At 41.0% G+C, this 22465-nt stretch overlaps 1 protein-coding gene and 2 long non-coding RNA genes across 3 annotated transcripts in view; 2 read left to right on the forward strand and 1 right to left on the reverse strand.

The window, feature by feature from the left end:
- The window catches only part of LOC120571732, a 24686-nt gene extending 3219 nt beyond the window's left edge, over nucleotides 1-21467 (reverse strand). The window contains exon 1 of the long non-coding RNA XR_005641280.1: nucleotides 21297-21467. This is a non-coding gene — a long non-coding RNA (uncharacterized LOC120571732). The remainder of the gene's footprint in view (nucleotides 1-21296) is intronic.
- LOC120571647 (protein NLRC3-like) overlaps nucleotides 1-22465 on the forward strand; it is a 615005-nt gene that overhangs the window by 365496 nt on the left and 227044 nt on the right. The gene's annotated exons all lie outside the window — the stretch shown is intronic.
- LOC120571738 lies at nucleotides 3896-4592 on the forward strand. The gene is made up of 3 exons (XR_005641282.1): nucleotides 3896-4043; nucleotides 4216-4295; nucleotides 4414-4592. It is a non-coding gene; the product is annotated as an uncharacterized LOC120571738 (long non-coding RNA).

A 22465-nucleotide genomic window follows, 5' to 3' on the forward strand; every position in this document is an offset into this window, starting at 1 on the left:
ACGTTTGAATTCATAACGTTTATAGAGAGGGCGGCCGTTTGATTGGCGTTACGTTACAACCGCTACACAGAGCTTGCTGAGACCGATCATTTGTATATGATTAGTTAAGGAGTAGGCTACTATACAAATCCACTCCTCTCACATATCACGTGCACACGGCTGCACAAATTAAACCAGGCAACATACTTTACTGTCAAACTGGGAAAACAACAAATACAACGGGATTAAGAAGGCTAGTCTAAAACATAACTGATGTGTGCATGTAATAAATCTCGTCTGATGTTATGTTTTTTAGGCTACTTATTAGCTACAGGGCCATACAGTGTAATGTAATACAAGAATAACAAGAGCTTTTCACATCTTGACTTTTGCGCCAGAGTAGCTGGAGATATTAGCTGAAGCCTAAAAGTGGGGATATTGCCAGCCAAGAAAATCCTGAGTAGTGCACAGGAGGAAGAGGAGGAGGGGAATGAAGAAGGAGAAGACAGTAAACTGGAGAGACCAGGCAGGTCAGAGCAGGAGAAGACCACAGAAGGAGATGCAGAAATGAGTGAAAGAGAGGGGAAAGGAAGAATTGACAGTGAGGGATGAAGAGGAGGCTGCAGGTTCAGAGAGAGGGACAGAGGCAGAGAGTGATCAGGAGGATGAAGATGACAGAGAGGAAGAGGAGGCTGCAGTAACCCCTGGACCATATGGTTGGTTTATATTCTCCTTACATATAAATTGCAGTACAGTAACATAACATGTCCTGTGACATGATGTGTTTTCAGTTTTTGGCTATTTCCATTCTGTTGTATATGTTTATAGGGTTAGATATGTAAATATTTACATATACAACAACAGTTCACTCTTCTCAAGACACTTTACAGATAGAGTAGGTCTATACCACACTCTTTAAGTTACAATGACCCAACAATTCTCCCAAGAGCAAGCATTTGGTAGCACAGAAACATCAGACATATCCAGGGTCTTGGTGGTCGCTGGTTACATACAGATGGATACAGATATAGAGAATTATGATTCATAATAATGGTAATTATAGTAACAAAAAGATAATGGAACTATGAATAGAAATAATAGTTGTAGCAGTTTAGGGCATAGCAGGGCGTTGCGGGGCGTAGTAGGGCATATCAGTTTATGTATGGGGGTTTCCATGGCACTCTCAGAAATAAAGGTACAGTGAGGGTACAATTAAGTACTTTAAGGTACAAATTTCACAAATGTGCCAGCAAAGGTACAAACATGTCTCCAGCTGAGTACCAAAAAGTACCTTTCCAAAGAAAAGGGTACACAATGAAATATGCATGCTGAAAGGTACATATAGGTACCCTTTGAAAAGGTACATTGTCATAAATAAAGTAATAGTGAAGGGTACAATCTAGTTCCTTAAAGTACAACATTCACAAATGTACGATTAAAAGGTCCTATCGTGTTCCCATGGGGTACTAAGAAGTACCTTTCGGTTACACATCCTGTAGGGGTACAAAAAGTACCTTATTCAAGTCAAAGGGTACACTTCCTGTGGGGTACTCAAAAGTACCTTTCAAGTGACAGGGTACACAATCCTCTCGGGGGTAGCGCTACTTATACATGGCTTTTCTAAGACTAAATACTAAATCCAATGTAAATAGGCTAAGATTAGATTTAGATAGAGCGCCAGTCAATAATTTGTTCTGCCGAATCGAAACCATAGAATATATACAGTCTATGATCCAGAGCAAATGTATCTCTCTCCTCTGCATCTGCCCGCTCTGTGTGTGTGTGTGTGTGTGTGTGTGTGTGTGTGTGTGTGTGTGTGTGTGTGTGTGTGTGTGGTGGCGATGTCGCTTGTGAAGTTTAATATAACTCCGAAAAGACAGTTAACCACAGGTTCCCGTTGATCTTATAATGGACATGTGTTGTGATATTTAAACAAACGATACATCAACGCGAAATAAAATACTCTTATTAGCGAGGCGGTCTGAGCTACAGCTCACAGCGGGTCTCTGAGCGAGACTGGCCGAGCCGAGCTAAGCGGCCCCGCATGCGCCTGCTGGCTGTCGCCTCACTTCATGGAGCTTCTCAACTCCGAAAACTTTAACGCCAAATGTCCGTCATCAATTTTCACAAGACTGCTTATTTCTCGAAATCTAAACGGTTCATTTCTCGCCTAAAACGTTCTCAGAAGTGAATTTAGTGATGATTAAGATTGGACGCGAAAAGTGTTAAAATTGTCCCGTTGTTGGTCTGTCTAATATTATGACTGGCTGTTTTTCGCCGGTAATTTACGGCATTTCGCCTCTTTCTTTCGATTCGAGGTTGGCAGTCGCTGGAGCCTGCAGGACGCTTGACAGCTCAACAATGTCCCTGCCAACTTTACCCTCAGATGAGCTGATCCAAACGTTGATAGAAGGTGGTTTAACCATGACAGATGGAGAAGCGCAGAAATTCAGAGGTGAGTAATACTGTCGTTAGCTAACGTAACTAGCTACATTTGAAAGTTACACTTGCAGCCCGCTGATTAAAGTTGGCTGATCAGCATTTGCTAACGTAACGTTAGCTAGCGCTAACGCTAACGTTAACCATAGCGCTAATTACGCTAACGTTAGCTACAGTTAGATCAAGCTAACATTATATCGGGACTTATTTGTAAGTTACCACTAACGTTCGTTACATGTAGCTAGTTGGAAAGATTGTAAAGAAGAAAGCATAACGTTAGCTGACCTTAGCTAGCTAACGTTTGCCAGTCAATTCAGCTGGCTAGCTACAGTTGGCTACAGCAATCGTTAGCTAGCTCGTGTCCCTCGTACAGCCAACGTACTCAACTGAAAAGTTGAGTTAAAGTTAAGTTGATGCCCAAATAGTGCTGCAGCTATGTAGATAATACATTATGTAAGTGTTTAGTGTACGGGTGTTGTATATTTATAAGTTGAAGATGTTGGATGATGTTCGATTCCATTTGTGCACGTGGAGCTGTTTAAGTTAGAAGATGGCGTCTGTGTTGTGTGGAATTCCCGCGTCTTGTTCTCTATGGCAGTGTTTCTCAAACTTTTTTGAATATTGTACCCCTCTGAATTGTTTTTTAAGCGCAAATTCCCCCGACCAGTGCAAAACATTTTGGTAGAAAAAAAAAAGTCTCTATAAAGAGGAAGAATAATATGTGATAGATTTCCTAAACAACAACCTTATTTAAACAAACATTTAAATGCTACATTTCTGTTGTTTATAATATATCACTTAATGTATTCATTACTATAGTATAATTATTTTAGGAATTATTCATGACATTTTTAAATTAGAATTTTTGCTAAAAATTCATGTACTCCCTGCAGTACTCCAAAGTACCCTAAAAATGTACCGCATTCCATTTGAGAAACACTGCTCTATTGGTACCAATTAAATCTGGGGAATTTCTAAAATGTGGACAACCAATTACTGTTTATATACCCATAATGCATGTGTAATGATCAAATTCAATGTGCTATTTATTCCATAGAAAATGAAGTGGATGGAGAGACGGTACACCTGGGCTTAACTGACTCAATGCTAGACCATCTATTCAAAGACTCGTTCAAAAAGCTGGCCAAGTTCCTTCAGATAGTAAGCGACAGATGCAGGAGCCTGGACACGGAGAGGCCTGTTCCACTCAAAGCAACACACAACCCAACACGCAGGTGGTCGTGCACTCCACATCCATCTACACACTGTCCCGTGACGGCTACTCACAGCACAGGTAGTCTTAGGTCTCCCACCTTCCTTCCACCTTGTTACCCTCTCCTTCACCATGTCACTAGCTGATGTGTGGGTGACCTTTATTGCACTATAGTTGCTAAATACTCTGTAATCCTCTTTCCCTCTGGGTCAATTCCTTAATTGTCTTTCTTTGTCTTTGTCTTTCTGCAGCTGTTGGAGGAGGTGGGTCGTGTACACTCCACAGCGAGCATTGGCTTCACTGATGGCTTTAACCAGATAGTTCCCAGTGTTTGCCCTGGCTCAAGGAAAATCTCCACTAGCTAAACAGTACTTGGAGGCCAGAGAAGAAGCACTCACCGAGAATCTACAAGGTACCTACAAAAAGCATATTTTGAGAGTACTCACACTTTGATAAGCGCATGCAAGGAAAAATCAGACAATTCAAAGTGCATAATCAGATTTTGTGTGTGTGTGTGTGCAAGCTACTGGATGCCTAAAATTTCCTTCGGGATAAATTAAGTATCTATCTTGATTCTCTTCTAGGAATGGACTTCAGAGCGGTGTTCATCCTCCTGTCAATCATTTTTAAAATGAGTGTGGATCATCACATCATGATTGGAGAGGTATGCATCTCTAGCACTCTAGTGTTTCGATTTCTTTTTTTTGGGGGGTGTCCATCGACTATCTCTCTTTTTTGACCAAACGTGTTTGCATCCCTGTCTGCTTTGTTGTATTCTTCAGGGTGAACCCAACACACCATTCCCAATTGTCCAGGTGACCCAAGAAGACTGGAAGTCCACATTTGGGGGACGTAGCTGTTGTTCCCTGAAGGTAGACGGGGTCGAGGTGTGTGAAGGCATGAAGGTAGAGGAAGCAACGATCTCATCGTTTTATTCTTATTTTGTTTTTGATCTTGAATACCAACCCAAAACAAGAACACTCTGATTCATCCAGCGATGTATTGTGAAATGAATGTGAAGGGAGTGTATTTCACTTTGAAAAAGGAATTCTCTCACCATGCAACACATCCACAACAAAAACATCTTGTGTGGCATACTTGACATTGTTAACGGTACTACTGAAACATGTATAACTTTATCTTCACTTAAAGAAACATCAGTGAAATATTGCTCTAGAGCACACTGGAGAGTAAGTGGTAAGGAACAAAATGGAGTGCTAGGTACTGCTTCTTGGTACCTTCTCAAAATCCTCAAATTATTATTTGAAGAAAAGTCCCAGCATTGTTTTTAACTGGTGACGGTTGCTCAGAGTGGAAGCTATATTAATGAAATTACGACAATTACTTGCAATATTCTTAAAAATTTGGTGTTTGCCTTCAAACTTCGTACCAGTGAGAATAGAAGAGGCCCAAACATTGACCTTAATCTTCAATAATGAATTAAATAATGGCATTTTGGTGTAATAAAATTTCCAAATACAGCTTTTCAACTCTGTCAAAAATTCTTCTGCACAAGTACATCTAAAAGAGATTCTCGCTTCAACCCGTTGGAGCTAGAACAATATCTACAATTTCTCCGGCACAACAGGTATACACGCCAATATTGGCACAATGGAATACGATGTGCGATCAAAAAGGAATAAGTCTAAAAATGCACTATTTCTGAGATGCCGGAGCCGCTAATGCCTCCTTATTATAGTAGTCTTTGAGACCACCGGTGCTGGTTATTTGCTCTATCATTTTGACCTATTCTCTTTCTCAGTAGCTCTTCCTCTTGTATGCTAATATTTTTTTATGCACATGGCACAGGACAAGTTTCAAAACTAAAGGTATGACACCCTCTATCATGTCATGCATTATGTCTGGAGATAAGGACTTAGTAACATTTACACTGTACCCCATTATGTTACTCTACTGTCAGGATCTAACCTCAATTTACAGTATTTCTTTCAATTTGAACTGAGAAGAGAACTCTCTTGATGCTTCCTCAAAAAAAATCATTGGAATGTAAATCTTGAAGTTCAGGACCTCTTTCAAAATCAAAACAATATTCTTTAATATAAGATATAAATTCATATTTCTCCTTTTTTTTTTTAAAAAAAAAAAATAGAAAGTTTAAAAAAAGTATTTCTTGCTGAACAGATTCTAGGAAACTGTTTTCCCCACTACATTTTAGGATGAAGCTACAAAGATTATTTTAAAGGCATCATGGGCATGAGTAAGTCCCACATGTTGGACCAACTTCATGAGAGTTAAAGTTTTTCTTTGGCACTTGGGTCACTGTTATACACAAGGATGTAAACAAGGCATTTAGAAATTAAGATTTAGTAGATGAGGTTTATTGATCTGGGTACAGTCGTCGGCAGATGTTTTTGTTGTGGATGTGTTGCATGGTGAGAGAATCCCTCATGGTGAGAGAATTTTTTCAGAATGAAATACATTTTTAATGTGGACACTACGTGGGTTCTTTGTGGAAAACTGATATTTCCAAAGTATTTTAGCCAGCACGCAGATGAGGTACCTGGAGATCTGTCTTTGTGGCAGTGAAATACAGTGTGTAAGACTGTTTAAAAATTACACCTTCAGATTGTACAAATATTTTAGCACTGGTGTGTATCGTCAATCTTTAGATGTTGTATCTTTCTTTATAACTTTGGTCATTAAAGTGTATTGCAACAGAAGATTGTGGTGTGTGGGAGTTATTCACTTTCTAGTATTTGAATTTTGTACAATTTAACTCTTTTTAAATCATTGATTGTGGGAAAACAAAACATTGCCTTCTTTTCCTCTCATTCTTTTCTATTTAACAAGGACATTTTTGCCACTTTATAGGTACAATGGCATCGTTCGCGGGGTGGTACCCCTAACAAGAACAAATTGGTACTATCTAATGGGGAACCGGTTTTGTACCAGTGGATTAAGGTACAAATGTATTGCTAAGGTACAAAATTGTCTCTCTCAAAAGGTACAAGTATAAAAGGGTACAATTCTGTACCTATGGTAAGGGTAATACTATTAACAATACCTACGGTTACGACATTGTACCTTAAGGAGAAGAAACAAGGTATATTTGTACCTAAAAGGCACAAACTGTAGGGGTACTTCTTTGTACCCATTAATATGGTACAAGTTTGTTCCCATTGGGGGTACTGCCCCAGCGACGAGCATTTGTACCTTTTTTTTTTACTTTTCTGTACCTTTATTTCTGAGAGTGTACCGTCTTCCCCTGCCACCCTACCAAGATCTCTTGCTACCCCTTTGCCCCCCCATGTAAAATTTTCTAGATCCGCCACTGCTGTGTGTGTATGTGTGTGTGTCTCTGTGTGTCTTTATGTGTGTGTGTGTGTGTTTGTGTGTGTATCTGTGACGTGTGTGTGTGCGTGAGTGTGTGTGTGTTAGTGTGTCTGTGTGAATCTGTGTGTGTGTGTGTGTGTATCGTACCTGTGTGTGTCTGTCATTGTGTGTTTGTGTGTATCTGTGATGTGTGTGTTTGTCTGTGTGTATGTGTGTCTGTCTTTCTGTGTGTGTGTGTTAGTGTGTCTGTGTGTATCTGTGTGTTTGCCTGTGTGTGAGTGTGTGTGTGTATGTGTGTGTGTGTGTGTCTGTCTCTGTGTGTCTTTGTGTGTCTGTGTCTATGTGTATCTGTCTGTGTGTGTGTGTGTGTGTATATGTGTGTATCGTACCTGTGTGTGTCTGTGTCTGTGTGTATCTGTTTGTGTGTCTGTGTGTGTGTGTGTGTATATGTGTATCGTACCTGTGTGTGTCTGTGTCTGTGTGTATCTGTTTGTGTCTGTGTGTGTGTGTGTTAGTGTGTCTGTGTGTCTGCCTGTGTGTGTATGTGTGTGTGGCTCGTAATCTGTGTGTCTGTGTGTGTGTGTGTGTGTGTGTGTGTGTGTGTGTGTGTGTGTGTCTGTGTGTGCGTGTGTGCGTGTCTGTCTGTGTGTGTGTGCGTGTCTGTCTGTCTGTCTGTCTGTCTGTGTGTGTGTGTGTGTGTGTGTGTGTGTGTGTGTGTATGGTTGTCATGGTAATGGTGCCTGTTTCTTGTAAAGTAACTAGCGTTACAGAAGGCTGTAGTCTGGCGCTGAAGTCCTCAGTTGTAGCAGGAAAAGGTAAACAGATCGGAGCGTAGTGTGTGAAGAGTGAAGAGCGGAGGTGTTCACAAGAGAAGAAGCTTGGAGTAACGTAACTATGGAGATAGAGCTAGCCTTCAGTAACGCTATTACTGTACAAGAAACAGGCATCATGTGGTCCGTTTCCATAGTTACATAGTCACTGATAGGACCACTACACTGCTCAATTACCTATTTATGAGGGGGGAGAAACTTCTCTGTGTGTGTGTGTGTCTTTGTGTGTTTGTGTTTTTGTTTGTGTGTTGTGTGTGTTTGTGTGTGTGTGTGTGTGTTTGTGTTTGTGTGTGTCTGTGTGTGTGTGTTTGTTGTGTGTGTGTGTGTCTGTGTGTGTGTGTTTGTATGTGTGTTGTTTGTGTGTGTGGTGTGTGTGTGTGTGTGTGTGTGTGTGTGTGTGTGTGTGTTTGTGTGTTTGTGTGTGTGTGTGTGTGTGTGTGTTTGTGACACTTTCCCTTTAACCATGCTAACACAACAGCTAACCCCGCAAACACAACAGCTAACCCTGCTAACACAACAGCTAACCCTGCTAAGACAACAGCTAACCATGCTAACACAACAGCTAACCCTGCTAACACAACAGCTAACTCTGTTAACACAACAGCTAACCATGCTAACACAACAGCTAACCCTGCTAACACAACAGCTAACCATGCTAACACAACAGCTAACCCTGCTAAGACAACAGCTAACCATGCTAACACAACAGCTAGCCCTGCTAACACAACAGCTAACTCTGCTAACACAACAGCTAACTCTGCTAACACAACAGCTAACCATGCTAACACAACAGCTAACCCTGCTAACACAACAGCTACGGTGTGGCAGAGTACCCGACCACTGTTACTGATACTAAACTCGCTTCGTGCTTCTTACAGTGCAGACGCTCTACTGCTTGCTCCTGCTTCTGCTTGCATATTTCTGCTGATAATCTTGCTTTTCCTCTGAGAGAAACTATGAGCAGCGGCTCTTGGATACTTATAAATCACTGGACTATACATTTTTTGTAGACATAGTAGGCTATTGTCATATTTGAACATTTTTCTGCGTGACCGAGGCCTACCAATAGCTCAAGCCTGTCCTAAAGTTACTGTAGCTAAAGCTAATTAGCAGCAAGATGCCACCCTTCTCCATAGAGGACTACTACAAACTCCTTCAGAAGATTGCAGTTCTGGAAACCAAAATTTACCGGTTAGAAGTAAACCTGGAAGTGAACAGATCATGTGGAAATGACACCACTTTACCAGTGACCCAAAACAATGGACAAAAGCATGCTAACACACGGCTAACTAGCACCAGCAAGACCACAAAGAAACAAGAGGGCTGTGGAATGGATAATAAATCAACAAGTGGCAGTCCTCCCTGGAACTCTTTTGGTGCAAAACCTAAGAGTAAATCATTTTCCTGGGAAATGGGAGGACAACTAACGGGCGAGCACCCCCTGAGATTTGTAATAACGCACCGGCTGACCTACATTACCACCCAGGCAGAGCCTCCTCTCAACCCCCTGTACTTAGCAGGACACAGTCGCTGGACAGCTGCAAAAGGGAAAATCAGCAACAAAATGCCTCCCCAACAACTGGAGTATGCAGGTGAAGAACAGATATGCTCCTCTGCTGCAGGACCCTGGACATGACCTGGATTACGTCTCATCGTCACACAGCAGGGTAAGGACTGAGAGCAATTCTAAAAGTAAAAGCTACAGGGAAAGCTAACAACTGGGCCCCAAACTCTGATTGTGGGTGACTCTGCTGTGAAAGATATCAAAAGCAGTAAAAACACCAAAATACTCTGTTTTCCCAAAGACATGGTGTCTGACTTGGCCCAAAGAATCCAGGATATCATAGCAGCACACCCAACTGTGAAGAACATTGTACTGCATATAGGGTCAAATGATGTTGTAAAGCAAGAGTCTGAAGTGCCGAATCGTGACTTTATGAATCTGCTGAACGCAGTTAGCTCCCTAAACGCAAAGGTGTTTATCAGTGGCCCTATACCACCAGTCAGAGGAGGAGCTGAGAGATTCGGCAGACTGTTGGCACTGAACAGATGGCTTTCAACTGCATGTACCAACAACCATTCTCTGCAGTTCATTGACAATTTTAACATTTTCTGCAGACATCTTTTTAAAGCAGATGGACTATTCCTTAACAAGCCAGGAGTAAAGCTGTTCACCTCTAGCCTACTTTACTTTCTGTGCCAAACATCTGCTCCCTTGGCCAAGGACACGAGACAAGATGAACCAAAACAAGAGGAAGACACAACAAAGTGAACAAAGATTTGACCATGGGAGACCAAAGAGCAGAGATGAGAAATCTCAACCCCCCATCTCACCCGTCCAACACTCCTCAAACCCCTTGGACAACCACGAAAGCTTTGAGGACCTCTTTAAGGATACGTCACTCTCCCCTCTTTCCCCCATCCCCATGTTGGAGTTCACTGACCAGATGAAGCAGCTGGTAAATGCTGGAACCAAGTATGCCCCCCTTCCTTCTCCCATCGTAAAACGCCAGGCACCTCTGCCCCCTCAAGGACGGCAGTTAACTCCTTCTCCCCAAACTGATAAGGATGCTTGTGTGCAAAATGCAGCAAGCATTAACTGATATGGGCCGGGTCCAGGCTGCATGCCTAGTAGCCAAGACAAGCCTGGGCCCTGCGTAGTAGATTCTTCCACAATTTATGTTGTGATAGGTAATAGAAAAGGAATGGCGAATAAGCACGTAACTGCAAACTTTGCAAATTTAGCATCCATTCCTCGTCAGCCACAGTCTGTCCCAAAAAATGAAAACGCACTAACACTAGCCCTACTAAACGTTAGGTCTTTGGCAGGAAAATCATTTTTAATCAATGATTTTATTATCAAGCACAATCTTGATTTTATGTTTTTAACTGAAACCTGGTTGGACCATAATAACTGCTGTTCTCATTGAGTCAGCCCCCCCTAACTTCAGTTTTATGAGTGAGAATAGAGTGAATAAGAAAGGAGGTGGAGTCGCCATTTTGTTTAATGACTCATTCCAATGTACGCAAATATCTTACGGAAATTTTGCTTCTTTTGAATATGTGGCTCTTCAGCTAAGGTCCTCCCCTCAAGCTCTACTTCTAAATATCTACAGGCCACCTAAATACTGTGCATCCTTCTTTGATGACTTTACTGAACTGCTGTCTATAATCTGTATTAACTTTGACCGTGTAATTATTGCTGTTGATTTTAACATTCATGTTGACAACCCCAGGACCGAGGGACCAAAGAACTGTGTTGTGTTTTTGAGAGCCATGGACTGACTCAGCATGTGACACAGCCCACGCACAATAAGGGGCACACTCTGGACTTGATTATCTCCAAGGGTCTGAACATTTCCAAGGTTGTGGTGACTGATGTTGCTCTCTCTGATCATTCCTGTGTTTTCTTTAACGGCACTATCTCGGTGCCCAAAGTGTTCAAACAAAGTTAATCAGAAAACGATATATCACTGAAAACACCAGTGAATCATTCATTCAGCTTTTCTCCTCTACACTCCTCACTGGGGCCTCAGTCACTGAGCTTGTAGATAATTTCAACAGTAAAATTACGGATGTTATTGATGCTATTGCTCCCACTAAGGTCAAAGCTGTCTCTGGTAAGAAAAGATCTCCATGGAGAAATTTTATAGTTGTGAGAACAGAAAAAAGAGAGTGTCGAAAATAGGGGTGGGAATCACCAGAGGCCTCACGATACGATATCATCACGATACTTATGTCACGATACAATATTATTGCGATTTTAAAGATATTGCAATATTCTGCGATATATTGCAATTTATTACCTTTTTTCCAACTTCAAATTTTTCACAATTTCAAATTATGTCCCCAAAAGGAAACTTTGTCAACCTCTGTTTTATCTAAAAAGATACATTTCTCTGTTTGTTTATCTCAATTTACTTTTATTGCTACAAAATGGGATTTTTCAAGATGACAAACTGACCAACACATATATATAATAAAAGATCAATACTTGGCGTCTGTGTATCGATACAGTACTGCGATACTATGCTGTAATGATTTTTTCCGCCACCCCTAGTCGAAAAGCTGAACGCAGTTGGCGAAAATCTAATCTCCAGGTCCATTTTAACACTTATAAAGAGAGACTTCGCATTATAATTTGGAACTAAGAAATGCAAGGCGGCCCTTCTTCTCTGACATTATTGCCAGAAACAATAATAATTAACATGCTTTGTTTGCTACTGTTGATAGATTAACTAACCCTCCAGTACCAGTAGCATCTGAACTGTTGTCTACCAAGGCTTGCAACGACTTTGCCTCCTTCTTCACAGACAAAACTCAGAAAGTTAGACAAACAGTCAGTGCCTCCATATCAAGTACAGGATATGTGTTGTCACAGTGTGCACGCAAAACAAATTCCAACATGAAACTATTTCATACGATCAACCTTAAAAACCTGGAGGACATTATACAACATCTGAAAACCTCCTCCTGTTGCCTTGATATTCTACCAATGGGTGTTTTCAAAAATGTTTTGAATTGTTTGGCTTCTGATCTTCTATAGATTGTAAACACATCTCTGCTCTCAGGTATCTTCCCACAGGCCCTGAAAACTGCAGTCATCAAGCCACTCCTAAAAAAGAACAATCTAGACACGTCACTAATGAGCAACTATAGGCCAATATCAAACCTTCCATTTTTAAGTAAAATCATAGAAAAAGTGGTTTTTCAACAACTCAACCTTTTCTTATCGCTAAACAACAGTTTTGATGCCTTCCAGTCAGGTTTTTGACCACAACACAGCACTGAGAGGGCTCTTGTTAGAGTCTTTAATGACATCCACTTAAACACAGATAGTGGCAAAATTTCAGTCTTAGTATTACTTGATCTCAGTGCTGCATTTGATACGGTCGACCATGACATATTGCTTGACCGATTGGAAAACTGGGTTGGTCTTTCTGGCTCAGTACTAAAGTAGTTTGAATCCTATTTAAAGAATAGGGACTACTTTGTGTCTATAGGTAATTATACATCTGAGCATACAAATATGGCGTGCAGAGTTCGCCAAGGCTCAGTTCTGGGGCCTCTTCTGTTCAACATCTACATGCTTCCACTGGCTCAGATTATGGAAAACAACAAAATAAGTTACCATAGTTATGCGGATGACACCCAAATTTACATAACCTTATCGCCAGGGAACTATAGCCCAATACAACAATTAAGTATGTGCATTGAACAGATTAATGATTGGATGTGCCAGAACTTTCTTAAATTAAATGAAGAAAAAACGGAGGTGGTTGTTTTGGAGCAAAAGAGGAACGATTAAAAGTTAGCTCAGCTTCCAAACGACAATGTTAAAAACAACAGACAAAGCCAGAAATCTTGGTGTAGTCATGGACTCGGACCTAAATTTTAACAGCCACATTAACATAATTAAAAAATCAGCCTATTATCACCTTAAAAATATATCAAGGGTTAAAGGACTTATGTCTCAGCAGGATCTGGAAAAACTTGTCCATGCTTTTATCTTCAGTAGACTTGACTACTGTAACGGTGTCTTTACAGGTCTCCCTAAAAAAATCAATCAGACAGCTGCAGCTGATTCAGAATGCTGCTGCCCGAGTCCTCACTAAGACCAGGAAAGTGGATCACATCACTCCAGTACTCAAGTCTCTACACTGGCGTCCTGTGCCTCAAAGAATTGATTTCAAAATACTTTTACTGGTTTATAAATCACTAAACGGTTTAGGGCCAAAATACATTTCTGATCTGCTACGACAATATGACCCCCCCCCCCAGACCTCTCAGGTGGTCTGGGACAGGTCTACTACATTATGACCCACCCAGACCTCTCAGGTGGTCTGGGACAGGTCTACTTTGTCCCCAGAGTCAGAACTAAACAGGGGGAAGCAGCGTTCAGTTTTTATGCTCCACATATCTGGAACAAACTCCCAGAAACCTGTAGGTCTGCTCCAACTCTCAGTTCTTTTAAATCTAAGCTAAAGACCTATCTTTTTTTGAAGTTGCTTTTCTTTAAATAATATTTAATTTCTTAAACTGCACTGTAACTTGTATTCTTACACTGCACTAGCAATTTTATTCTTGTCTTTTAATGTTTTTAATTTGTTTTAAATTGTTTTCTAACTGCTCTTTAATGTTTTATGTAAAGCACTTTAAATTGCCCTGTTGCTGAAATGTGCTCTACAAATAAAGCTGCCTTGCCTTGCCTATATCTAACTCGGCTAACACAACAGCTAACTCCTCTAACACAAAAGCTAACTCTGCTAACACGACAGCTAATTATGCTAACACAACAGCTGACTCTGCTAATACTATATCTAACACGACTAACACAACAGCTAACTCTGCTAACACAACAGCTAACTCTGCTAACAAAACTTCTAACTCTGCTAACACGACAGCTAACTATGCTAGCACAACAGCTAACTCTTCTAACACCATATCTAACTTGGCTAACACTACAGCTAACTCATCTAACACAACAGCGAACACAAAAGCTAATTATGCTAACACAACAGCTAACTCTGCTAACAAAACAGCTAGCTCGGCTAACACCACAGCTAACTCTGATAACACGACAGCTAATTAAGCTAACACAACAGCTAACTCTGCTAACAAAACAGCTAACCCTGCTAACACCACAACTAACTCTAATAACACGACAGCTAACTCTGCTAACACGACAGCTAATTAACCTAACACAACAGCTAACTCTGCTAACTTTTAAAACATTAATCTCTTAACACAACTAATTTTTTTAAAAACACTTTATTTTCTAATACAACAACTTTTTTTCTAAAAATTTTTTTTTTTTCTAATACTAACCTTAATTTTCTTTAATAAATTTATTTCAAAAAAATCTTTTTTTAATAAAAACCATTAATTTTTAAATCTAATTAAATTTTAAAACTTAATACACTAATAAAAAAAAAATAAAAAAAAAAAAAAAAAACAACCGCTAAGTCTGCTAACACAACAGCTATATCTACTAACACAAAAGCTAACTCTGCTAACACCATATCTAACACGGCTAATACAACAGCTAACTCTGCTAACACAACAGCTAACTCTGCTAACAAAACAGCTAGCTCTGCTAACACGACAGCTAATTAAACTTCATTTCCCTCCTCCTCTTCCTCCTGTGCACTACTCAGGATTTTCTTGGCTGGCAATATCCCCACTTTTACGGCGACCCTCTGTAAACGTTATGAATTCAAACATGCCAGTTTGTAATATTCTGTATTATGCTCTTCTTGTCTTTACTGAAATCAAACTAATCAAACAGCAGAATGCGCTTACAACCCACGAGGGAGCGATTTGACTGTTGGCTAACGTAATGGACGCGCTGTTGTTGATACTGACTCGCCTTTAGCATACATTATAATTATTACAAATTTAACTTTAGATGAAACGTGTGTTTTAACTTCACCTGGGGAAACAGACTTCACTTTGAGAGGCTCGGGGAGGGGGGGCAGCTCAGTCGCTCCAGTCTTTGCCGGGATGCAGGGCCAGCACACGCAGCAGACTCGCCGTGTGTGCGAGCCAGAATGTGCGTAACGGCTCTGCACGTTTGATGCAGGGACGTAGCTAAGTATTTGAGGGGCAGGGGGCTAAGATTACATCTACAATTATTATTTATTATGAATTAATATAAATTAATTGTTTGTTTCAATGTTTTAAGAAGCCTGTGCACATAGTGGCAGTTTGTTTTTACAAGCAAAGTTTTTTGAATGCCAAAGTTAGGGGGGCAGCTGGGGGGGCAAGGCCCTACAGTGGAGCAGATTTCAACTGCCAGTGTGAAGGCGGCGTAAGGGACCAGCTCAGCCAGGTGAGGAAGGAGATGAAGGCCTCCATACAGGAGCTAAGAGGAGAGGTCCAGGAGCTGCAGCAGGACAGAGAAGCTCTGAGAACAGAGCTCACTGCTATAAGAGAGGAGCTGCAGCAGGACAGCCTGCACCACCTCACAGACCCAGCCCCCACCACCCTCCACCTTCTTATACACAAGGCCACCCCCCAGGACCAGAGCAGCACCAGCCTGACAGAGACCCCCCCACCCTTAGTCCCCAGGCCTCATCCTGGACCCCACCCTGCTGGCCCAGCCCAACACCACGCTCAGCACCCGGGACAGAGGAGCTACGCTGAGACACTCGCACCAACCAGTGCTGGCAGCCCTGCAGACTTATTAAACAGGTCTGTTTAATGGTCATTTCTGTATGACCAGCTAAGTGGGACTCTAAGGTGTCATAAACACTATTCTTATTTTAAGAAGTATAGTGTGTTTTCATGACATAGTCTCAAGTTTAATAAGTTTAACTACTATCCACTTTTAATTAGGACTGTTTTATCTTAAGTAGTTGATGGACTATTCAATTCAGGTCTTAAATTATAAGGTTATTATTACTAGATTTATTTTATTTTTCATATTTTATTTTAACCTATTGATGTCTTTTTATTTCAATACACAACACAATAATTCATAATTTGTTTCAGTCTCTCAAATACTGTAACCCTGTAATTAATCTGCAAATAGCTAAACGGAAGATACCATCTAGAATATGTGTAACTTAAAGTCCATGTTGCAAGTTTAATTTTCCAACGAATTTGTGGTAATTGCTTGTTGGTAATAAACATTTAAACTGTTATTCATGTATTTGATGTGGTTAGGTATCACAAAACAGAATATAACATGAAAAAGTAGGTACTATTTTACAGCGGTTTGTCTTTCCCCCACAATGCATTGCATGACGTCACGTTGGGGAGACGACACGCAAAAGCCCCGTCTCGGTTCACTGTCCCGCTCACGGTTTCTGCCGCTGATCTGGCAAAATATGGCTTTTGGTCTCGACCGAGTCAATGTGTCTTTATTATGTGTATACTAATATTGGGGGGGAAGTGAAAGGCAGCTTGGACAGGGATGCTGTTCGGCTTTTCACAAGTTTAAACAGCTAGCTAACGATACGCCGACGTTTGCTAACGTTAGCGCAACAGCGTTAGCTTAGACTGCTAGTTAAATACCGGTATTACAACTGCCTTCGGAGCTGCGTCCACGTTGTCAACACAAGACATGTGGCGTTAGTGCTCCTTTTGTATCATACTTTTATTGAATGAAATATTAAGCTTCGCTCCTACGAAATAGGTGTTTTTTTTTGTAACATTACACACAAAGCTAACTGGCTATAGTTAGCCTGTACGTATGCTAGCGGGATTAGCTAACGTTGCGTAGCCAGCCAGCAACTTCGGCGATCGGCAGTAGTTTCGGCAAACTAACCGCGACAGTATGTTGCCCACAATCAACCTCTGCTGTTAAAAGCAGTCAATCTGCAGTGATGATTTGAAATGGAGACACATGGATGTGTTAGCTGTCGAGGTTAGCTCACCGAAGCTGCTTGCTGGCTATGCAACGTTAGCTAATGTCCGCTAGCATACATACAGGCTAACTATAGCCAGTTAGCTTTGTGCAACTAACTAACTAACAAAAACCATCTCGTAGGAGCGAAGTTTAACGTTTCATTCAATAAAGTTATGGTACAAAAGGAGCACTAACGCCACAAGTCTTATGTTGACAACATGGACGCAGATATAGGAAACTCCGAAGGCAGTTGTAATATTTACCTAGCCGGCTAGGCTAACGCTGTTGCGCTAACGTTAGCGAAGTGTCGGCGTAGCGTTAGCTAGCTAGCTGTCTAAACTTGTGAAAAGCTGAACAGCATCCCCGTCCAAGTAATAAATAAACACCAGGCAAATATGTTGTTACTGGAGCTAGTAGGCTACCATCAAAACGTGAGATATCTAATCATGATATCAATCATATCTATGTGTTTACAACCATCGGGGGATTTCACAGGTGGGACTGGCAAGTTAGCACATAGCTGGCATGATGCCTTGTATTTTCTAGATCTAGATAAGTTTACCGGTACTTATCTGAACTAACGACATGATCACTGTCACTAGATATAAATAAAACATTGACTTTCACTTGGTGCTATTCACGGACAGTAAAAAACCCTCTTCATCATCCCAGTCAGTCACCATAGTTCTAGTACCAGGCTGACACACGTCTCCCCAACGTGACGTCATCACCGAATTGCGGAAGAAAAAACACTAATACCAAAAACCTGACAAAAACTGTCCTTTAACACTATTTTTAGACATTTTTAACAATGATATACATATATTGAGTGCTATATGTACCTATTAATCAACAGTGGTGGTTAACTTGCAACATGGGCTTTAAGTAACTACTATTACTACTTTAGTCAGGAGAGAGAGAGAGAGTGAGAAAGAGAGAGAGAGATAGAGAGAGAGACAGAGAGAGAGAGAGAGGGAGAAAGAGGGAGAGAGAGAGAGAGATGGTGAGCATGTACGGAGATGTGAATAACCTGATTTCTCTGTCTACCATGTAGCCTAAACATCACATCCTGAATATGATCAAAAACAGGATAATCCTCATAACTGGAGTATTCATGTCCATGTAAACACACATGATACAAACAACATGCTAGATCTGTGGTTTCAGAGATAGCAGCGTCCATAGCAACCAGCCAGTGGCGGATCTAGAAAATTTTACATGGGGGGGCAAAGGGGTAGCAAGAGATCTTGGTAGGGTGGCAGGGGAAGACGGTACATGGAAACCCTCATACATAAACTGATATGCCTCTACCGCCCTAGCGCCCTGCTATGCCCTAAACTGCTACGCCCTAAACTGCTACAACTATTATTTCTATTCATAGTTCCATTATCTTTTTTGTTACTATAATTACCATTATTATGAATCATAATTCTCTATATCTGTATCCATCTGTATCTAACCAGCGACCACCAAGACCCTGGATATGTCTGATGTTTCTGTTGCACCAAATGCTTGCTCTTGGGAGAATTGTTGGGTCATTGTAACTTAAAGAGTGTGGTCTAGACCTACTCTATCTGTAAAGTGTCTTGAGAAGAGTGAACTGTTGTTGTATGTAAATATTTACATATCTAACCCTATAACATATACAACAGAATGGAAATAGCCAAAAACTGAAACACATCATGTCAAAGGACATGTTATGTTACTGTACTGCAATTTATATGTAAGGAGAATATAAACCAACCATATGGTCCAGGGGTTACTGCAGCCTCCTCTTCCTCTCTGTCATCTTCATCCTCCTGATCATTCTCTGCCTCTGTCCCTCTCTCTGAACCTGCAGCCTCCTCTTCATCCCTCACTGTCAATTCTTCCTTTCCCTCTTCTCTTTCACTCATTTCTGCATCTCCTTCTGTGGTCTTCTCCTGCTCTGACCTGCCTGGTCTCTCCAGTTTACTGCCTTCTCCTTCTTCATTTCCCTCCTCCTCTTCCTCCTGTGCACTACTCAGGATTTTCTTGGCTGGCAATATCCCCACTTTTAGGCTTCAGCTAATATCTCCAGCTACTCTGGCCTGCAAAAGTCAAGATGTGAAAAGCTTGTTATTCTTGTATTACATTACACTGTATGTCCCTGTAGCTAGTAAGTAGCCTAAAAAACATAACATCAAACGAGATTTATTACATGCACACATCAGTTATGTTTAGACTAGCCTTCTTAATCCCGTTGTATTTGTTGTTTTCCCAGTTTGACAGTAAAGTATGTTGCCTGGTTTAATTTATGCAGCCGTATTGCCGTGATATGTGAGAGGAAGTGGATTTTATAGTAGCCTACTCCTTAACTAATCATATACAAATGATCGGTCTCAGCAAGCACTGTGTAGTGTGTTGTAACGTAACGCCACCGAAACGGCGACCCTCTGTAAACGTTATGAATTCAAACATGCCAGTTTGTAATATTCTGTATTATGCTCTTCTTGTCTTTACTGAAATCAAACTAATCAAACAGCAGAATGCGCTTACAACCCAAGGAGCGCGATTTGACTGTTGGCTAACAGACGCCGCTGTTGTTGATGCTGACTTCGCCTTTAGCATACATTATAATTATTACAAATTTAACTTTAGATGAAACGTGTGTTTTAACTTCACCTGGGGAAACAGACTTCACTTTGAGAGGCTCGGGGAGGGGGCAGCTCAAGTCGCTCCAGTCTTTGCCGGGATGCAGGGCCAGCACACGCCAGCAGGCTTCGCTGTTGCGAGCCTGAATGTGCGGCGGCGCTCTGCACGTTTGATGCAGGGACGTAGCTAAGTATTTGAGGGGCAGGGGGCTAAGATTACATCTACAATTATTATTTAGTATGAATTAATATAAATTAATTGTTTGTTTCAATGTTTTAGAAGCCGGCGGATCTACAGGGGCAAGGGGGCGCCGCCCCTGCCCCCTGTAGATCCGCCCTCAGCAGTGTATCTACGGCAGTGGCAGGCCGTGTATTTTACACCTGGGCCTTCAGTACTATCCTACAGCAGTTAAATCACCTTTGAAAAAAACCAAAACAACAAAAAAGCCCCCCAAAAATTACCGTGTGGAGCAACGTGATTTAACACAAGGCTCAACACCTAGAGACACCTAATACACTACTGCAGAGACATGAACACATGGCTGACTGAACCATCACTTTCACACAGTATGACAGGATGCTGCATCACATATAGTCAAAATGAATGGAGTTACCAAAGAAACCAAAACAAACCCACAACAACCGGTCATATCAGTGGTGTAACGAGCCAACCCCCCCCCTAAAAAAAAAAAAAAAGACCCCCCCCCCCACAACATGAGGGGGGGAAGGTTTATAGGCCCGAGTAGGCTACCATGAATAGGACAGGATAGGATCACAGAGACACAGCATATAAGAGATGAGATGACTAACAAAATCTGGAGTAGCTCTACGAGACCACAAAAACAAAAACACCACTGGTGAATGCACACCATAACACACGAAAAAACATATAAAGGCAGTCCCTCCAGGATTTCACAGCCTTTTTTGAGATTAATAACACATGAATAATGAGGAAAATATAACTGAACATAGCAGACAGCAGAATAAACTATGTGCACATTTACATAATGTTATCATAGGAGGAGTGTCTCATAGAAAAAAAACAGTGAACAGTGTGTACAGGATTACGGCTGCCGGCACCACTGCCACACTATCATTTACAGAGACCCAACAATTCCCCCAAGAGCAATATACACACATATATATATATATATATATAGACTGTTTTGAGGGACTTTTTGAACTTGGAGCCGGTACTCTCCCAGTACAAGAGGAACTTAGAGAAATAATTGGTCCGGACGTCAGTGTACGTCTCTGATCGATCACATGAGCCATGCAGCACCGGCAACTGACATTTTAAACCTCTAGCTAACTAGTCTGCTGAAAGAGTGATGCTTCACCCACACACTCTTCTCACAGCGCAGAAAGCACATTGATTTGTGCTAAGCTAGGCTAAACCTGTCCTGGACCTGTCGGCCAAATTGAAACTGAACCACGGACAGTTCCTTTAACATACAGAGCTGTGTCAAAACTACATCAATTATTAACAACAGGAAGTCATCATTTTAGTTCCGGGAGATGTTCTCCTTTAAAACTTCCAACATAAATATCTCCATTTTGTTCATCAGTGTTTGTACCTGAGAGTGTCTAGTCTCCAGTTTGGATCCTCCAGTCCCGCTGACAGTAGCTTCACTCCTGAGTCTCCTGGATGATTGTAGCTCAGGTCCAGCACTCTCAGATGGGAGGGGTTGGAGCTCAGAGCTGAGGCCAGAGAAGAACTGCCTTCCTCTGAGATCAGACAGCCTGACAGACTGCAAACACACAGAACAACACACAGGAACCCTCTGTCAACACGTGAGCCATGTGTTAGTGTTATGTTTGTTTGTTGTCCAGGTACATTTTGGTTCAGATTTAGAATACACCTTTAAAATGATCTGTTCTATTTGATTATTTAACAACAAAAGCAAACAATGAAAAATCATCATGGAAAGTAACTCTGAGTCTAGAAATTAATAATTATATAATTAATAACTACTGCCCAAGTTTATGGTATCAGCAGACACAAAGCAGCTGTTTATCAACTAAAGTTAATCAGATTTTAAATGGTCATCAGTTGAATGGGTTACTGAATCAAAACCTGAGAGTCTCCATTGTGCAGTGTGGACTCTTCAGTCCATCAGAGATCAGCTTCCCTCCTGAATCCTGCAGGTCATTGTTACTCAGGTCCAGCTCTCTCAGACTAGAAGACTGGGAGCTGAGAACTGAGGACAGATCTTCACAGCTTCTCTCTGACAGGTTACAGCCACTCAGTCTGGAGAGACAACAGGAAGGATACAAGTTATTTATATTTAACTCCTGTTGTAAGATAGCAGAGTATTTATTGATGAATAAATCACACTTACAGAGCTTTGTTGGAGGGACAGTAATGAAGAAGACAGATAACCATTGTGTTTAAATGTTAAGTCTGGACTTTTGGTGATAGAGAATGTAAAATCCATTTTCTAAACAAGTTAGAAACATGATAACTAATTGTGACTGAATGAGGAGAAAGACATCCAGTATTCAAATTCACATAAGATAAAAAAAAAAAAAAAATGCCATAGCCACATTTTATATTTCTTTACGACATCTTACAAATAACAATAAAATGCTTTGGAAACATGAAAAGATTTCCGAATTGCTAAATTTTAAATCCTGACATGAGAAGCACGGTTTAAATTGAATAAAGCTTAAAGTTTAGAGAAATGTCATAGAAGAAGACAAATAACGATTGTGTTTATATTTTGAGTCTGGACTTTGTGGTGCA

Source organism: Perca fluviatilis, chromosome 2 (genome assembly GCF_010015445.1).
Source record: "Perca fluviatilis chromosome 2, GENO_Pfluv_1.0, whole genome shotgun sequence".
Classification (NCBI taxonomy): Eukaryota; Metazoa; Chordata; class Actinopteri; order Perciformes; family Percidae; genus Perca; species Perca fluviatilis.